The following is a 6,086-nucleotide window of genomic DNA, read 5'->3' as shown; positions in this document are numbered from 1 at the left end:
TGCTGGCGCCACATACCAAAGAGCCATGAATATGATCTTCCACGACTTAATCGGTACAATCGTCGAAGTTTATATCGATGATGTGGTCGTAAAATCCAAACGTCGTCAAACACACCTGGACGACCTGAGGCAAGCGTTCCTTCGCATGCGCAAAAACAACCTCAAGATGAACCCGGCCAAGTGTGCTTTCGGTGTTTCGGCCGGTAATTTCTTAGGATTTTTGGTGCACCATCGCGGCATCGAGGTCGACGAAAATAAAGCCCGCGCCATCATTAGCGCACCACCGCCGACGACAAAGAAGCAGCTCCAGTCGTTACTCGGGCAGATAAATTTCCTCCGTCGCTTCATCGCCAATTCGGCGGGTAAGATGAAGGCATTCTCTACGCTCTTAAAACTCAAGGATACCGACAAATTTGAATGGCGCGAAGAGCATCAAATGGCATTTACGCAAATCAAGGTGGCCCTTTCAACCCCACCCGTGCTCGTTCCACCATGTCGCAACAAACCCCTTAAATTATACATTTCGGCAGCTACTGAATCCATTGGTTGCCTCCTCGCTCAAGACAACAATGAAGGGCGTGAACAAGCGATCTTTTATCTTAGCCGAAATCTGAATGAACCAGAGCTCAATTACTCCCCTGTCGAAAAACTGTGCTTAGCTTTGTTTTTTGCTGCATCCAAGCTTCGGCATTACATGCTCCCATCAGTAACGCAGGTCATCGCCCAAACAGACGTAATTCGATACATGCTCACTCGGCCTATTGTCAAAGGCCGAATCGGGAAATGGACGCTCGCGTTATCCGAGTTCAGCCTTCAGTATGTACCCCAAAAAGCCGTCAAGGGGCAAGCTCTCGCCGATTTCTTGGCCCAACACCCTTCCCCTTATGGTTCTGAGGGAGACAACGTCGATATCGGTTTAATCACCACGCGCGATAGTCATTGGACTATGCATTTTGATGGTTCCAGTACTTCGACCTCGGCGGGTGTGGGCATTGCAATTCAATCGCCTGACCACTGCCGATGGTATTTTTCTCTCAAGTTAGATTTCAGCTGCACCAATAATCAGGCCGAATATGAAGCCCTCATTATCGGCCTCCACGTTTTACACGATCTTCGGGCCTCCCGCGTTCTCGTCCTCGGTGATTCCGAACTTGTAATTAACCAGATAAACGGCCTGTTTCGTTGCATGAGTTGTACTTTAGCGCCCTATCACATGGTCGCCACCTACCTGGCCGAGTCGTTCGAACGGATCACCTTTGAACACATTTCACGCATCCACAACACAGACGCCGACGAACTCGCCCAGATCGCCTCCGGAGCACAACTCATGGGGGGCAAGCTAGGCCGAATTGCAGTCACAGGTCTGCGCTCGTACCCAGCCTTGATCAATCGGCAAACTCTCCAGCGCGCACACGTAATACGCACAAGGGTAATGTCTCTCCCATCCCTACTAGAACGAGGAGATCCCGTGGAAATATGTGCCGTCGAAGTAGAACCAGATGATTGGAGAAGGACGATGTTACGATACCTCGATAACCCCAATGGGAAACATGACCGAAGAACGAAGGTCCACGCCACGAATTACGTGTCGTACCAAAATGAGTTATATCGCAAGGGCGAGGACGGGTTACTACTATTGTGCCTCGGCCCACAAGAGGCCACCCAAGTAATGGCCGAGGTACATGAAGGAATTTGTGGGGCACATCAGTCCGGACGAAAGATGCGTTGGTTGCTCCGACGACACGGTTATTTTTGGCCCAATATATTAAAAGATTGCATCGAATATGCACGGAGGTGCGTACCATGCCAAATTCATGGACCTATATAGAGAGCCCCGGCCGATTTACTACACTCGGTCACTAAACCTTGGCCATTCAGGGGTTGGGCAATGGACGTAATTGGCAAAATCACGCCATCATCAGGGGCAGCGAAACACGCGTGGATAATGGTAGCAACTGACTATTTCACTAAGTGGGTCGAGGCAAGGTCATACGCCGAATTAACTGCTAAAGAGGTATGCAACTTCGTAGAGGAGAATATTGTGACCAGATTCGGCGTGCCAGAAACGATCATAACTGATAATGGTACGATATTTACGGCCGATAGGTTTAGGGAATACGCGGCAAGTTTGAATATCCGACTGGAGCAATCTACGCCGTATTACCCACAGGCAAACGGGCAGGCCGAGGCAAGCAATAAAGTGTTGATCGGCATCCTTGAAAAAATGGTAAAAGAGAAACCGGGGTTGTGGCATTTGAAGTTAAATGAAGCATTATGGGCATACCGAACTTCACCCCGGTCGGCCACTGGAACCACTCCCTATGCATTGACTTATGGACACGACGCTATGTTACCAGTCGAATTGAGTATAAGCTCGTTGCGAGTAATTGAGCAGAATGATTTGTGCAGTATTGAATATAGTCAAGCGATGCGACAAGAGTTAGAAGACTTGGAAGAAAGTCGAATCGACGCGGGTAACTTGTTGATAGCACAAAAGAAAATTGCCGAGCGAGCATATAATCAGCGTGTAAGACAAAAAACGTTCGGCGAGGGAGAACTGGTTTGGCAAACTGTGTTGCCTGTTGGAATTAAAGACCCCAGATTTGGCAAGTGGTCGCCAAATTGGGAAGGGCCATTCATCGTTCACAAAGTCCTCGGCAGGGGGGCATATCATCTAAGAGATCGGACGGGTTCAGTTCACAAATTACCGATTAATGGAAAGTTTTTAAAGAAGTACTATCCAATTACATGGGAAATGCAAGAGTAAGACCATTGTATAGCAAAACGACCATTGTATTGATAACAAAAAATCATTACAAGTACGAATACAATGATGGAACTCCTAAGGGGTCGAGGGGAGGTAAGTCTCAAGGGCAGCTTTCAGCTCCAGCCACTTCGCCTCGCTCAAAATTATCTCAGCCTGCCGCATTTTCTTGTTGCACTGCAGTTGCTGGATACGCCGTGCGCCGGCAGCAAAGGCCGTCAGCCGAACCTTGTTAGCCTCAAAATCCTTCTCAAGCTCGGAAGCAGCAGCCGACCTTTGACGTTGAAGGTCAGAAATCTGACGCTGGAGGTCAGAGATCTGGAGATCAAACTCGGTCAGCTTTGCTTTCTTTGCCTTGAAAGCCTCCATCTCTACTCGGCCAGCCTCATGCGCAACCTTGGCCACCTTCAAATCGTCCTCGGCCTGTAGGGCACGCTCAAAGACAAGAAAGTGTTGCCGAGTCCGCTCCAGGAGGTCGGTTAGGAAAGAGATGCCCTCCGGGCTCAGGTGACCACCGCTGGCGAGGTCATTAAGACACTCCCCAACAGAGTCGAGGCCCTTGCACCGGAGAGCTTGGGAAGCAGTCAGAGATAGGACTTCGTGCAGCTTCACGAAGACTTCGGCGGGCGTGGCTCCTGCCGAGTCGACCGGAGCTGCAGAAGAGCCGACCTCACCAGTCGTGCTTTGAAGCAGAGCGTCAAGTTCCACTTCCCACGATGGCTGTGCACATAAAAGGAAAACTGTGAGGGAAAGTAAGACGTGATATAGTGCATAAAGAAAAAGGGGGATTGTTTTAGACCTGCTGAGAGGAGACTTCGGCCATGCCCTCTGGGTCATTGCTCGAACCCAGGGAGCTTAATGGCCGAGCCCAGTGCCTTAGACCGCTACGCAATTCACGCGGCCGATGGAGGTTATCTACATTTGATGGCCACGACGGCGGCCAGGAAATATAGACAACGCCCCTCGGCGCGTAAAATTGCCGGTGAAATGAATGTTCAGGCACCTGACATTTAATATCTTTTCAAAAAAAAACGTGTCACAAAAAACTCAAAAAACACAAGAAACAATACTTACAAAGGCCGAAGAGACTTCCTGTGGAGGAATGGGGGGGTCTTCGTCCTGCGGGTGGATCGGTGACTCAGCCGTGGCCTCAGGATCGACCATGGGTCTCTTGCCACGTTCCGCCGCAGTAGGACGTGGTCGAGCGGTCACCTCGACTACAGGAGGAGGATGGACGGGAGGAGAGTTTACTGGTCGGCGTCGGCGTTCCAGGGGAACCTCTTCGCTCTCGCTCTCGACATCCTGGACAAAAAAAAAAAACAGATTATTTTACGACCAAGAAACCTGAAGGAACAAGAGAAACAGAATTATACCTCCATAACGACCGTTGGAGTCGGGGGTGTTTCGGCAGGAGCAGCCGATTTCCCCATTTCGGGCGCCACGACTGGCTCTGAAGTATGAGCGGATGCGGGTGCGACGATTGGATCGGCCTGGGAGACGGCTGGAGGATTCGAGGTTGGAGGTGCCTGGGCAGCCGGCACAGATGGAGAGCCGGCAGGAGCGGGCGTCCCAGTAATGTCACTGGGGACGACATGAATCTCCCGGTCGCCCTTCTTCGCCAATTTCTTGACGCGCTTAGAAGGACGAGGGGCCTCTTCTGCCGGCTCGGCCCCTTGGTAGGGGCGTTTGGCAGGGATCGACCGCTCGGTGACAAGGGTCCTCTTCATAGGCGCTTTCTTCACCTTTGCCACCGCGGCGACCACCTCCACCGTCCTCGGCACGCGAACCCCTGAAAAGCGAAGTAATTAGCAACGAGGATCAAGTTGTAAAACAAAGGAGGAAAGAAGAACGGAAAGACTACCTTGGGTCGACTCCTTAGGCTGTGTCGAGGATGTTGACCTTGGGCGGTCGCCGAAGATCTTCATCGCCAGATCTTCGGCCGGGGCGCCGAAGAAGTTGCCGGTGTACTCCTCCCACCAGTCCCCGAAGGTATCAGTTCCCAGAGATTCAGGGACCGCCGGCCGAATCCTGAATTTTCTGCACTTCTCTTGGAACTCCTGGTCGGACGTCTTGCACTCCCTCTCAGAGGAACCGGTAAGACGCCCCCGACTTAGGAGTGACCGAGAAGCGAGCAGGGGGACGGGGCTGCCTTGAATATAACCGAGCTGCCGGGCGACAAAATGGGGGTGGTAGACCTCCCAGCCAGCTCGGCGGGCATCGCAACCCAGTGGAAGGTCGCGAGCCAAAACAAACGAACCCCAGCGCTGACGAATGTCCGCATCCTCGGACGCGGCCCACGCGGCCGTAGGAAGCTTGAGCGAGGAAGGGTACTCCTGGCGCCGGCACACCAGGAACTCGTCATCCGAGAGGACATCTAGGCCGAGGAAGTGTTTGAAAATCTCGTCGGCCCGGTGAGGTGGTGCCGGTCGAGATGCCAGTTGAAGACCGAGGGCGGCCGTTCGCTGGAAGGCAGGGACCTCCGGTCGAAGAGTAGAGAAGTAAACCTGCAACCAGAGTTGGAACACCCAGAGGGGTCCGTTCTGATGCGGGTCGATCTTGCCAATGGTCGCCTCGGCCAGGCAACGGTAGAGATTGGCGAGCACGGCTGGACTGAGCGCCAGCAAGCGACCATTAGCCAGTGCCTGGGCCACCGGCATGTTCTCCACCAGGCATTTGTTCGACCGAGTACAACAAATGAATTTGTTGTACCAGTAGAAGAGGAAGGCCTCGTGCTCTCCCTTCCTAAGGCTTTCCTCGCCTCGGCCGGCGAAATGAAGAATGAGAGTGTTGTAGTTGAAGAAGTTCTTGTGGAGCTTCTGAACTTCTTCCCTTGGGGGCTCCCGATCACCCCGGCTTAGCGTCTCGACAGCCCTTTCGTCGAATAGTGCCTTCAGGTCGAGAGGAGAAGGGTATCCGGAAAGGGCGGCGTCAATAGGAAGGCCGATCGAGGAAGTCCCAAGGATAGCCGAGACGTCGAGGATGGTGGGGCCGAGAGGGCCGAATGGCAGGACCATGGTGTTGGTGGCCGAACACCATAAACTCAGGGCCGCCATGAGCAGCTCCTTATCCATGGCAATTTCCATGGTTGACAGAATAATGGCATCGTAGATGCCGAGAGCCTTCCACTCCTTGGAGAAGAAGGAGCTCATTCGGTCGACCCAGGCGGCCCAGGCCGTGGTGGTCGAGGGCCAAGCTCCTTGAGGACGAGCCAAGCACCATTTCGACCAGTCAAACCCTTGAAGAAGGGGGGTTAGACATTGCTCCTTGAGCAAGTTGGTGACAGACGACGGCACTGCGTCTTTGAAGAGGGGACCCAGAATCT

The sequence above is a fragment of the Pyrus communis genome, chromosome 6, assembly GCF_963583255.1.
Source record: "Pyrus communis chromosome 6, drPyrComm1.1, whole genome shotgun sequence".
Taxonomy (NCBI): domain Eukaryota; kingdom Viridiplantae; phylum Streptophyta; class Magnoliopsida; order Rosales; family Rosaceae; genus Pyrus; species Pyrus communis.
This window is presented reverse-complemented; position numbering follows the sequence as displayed.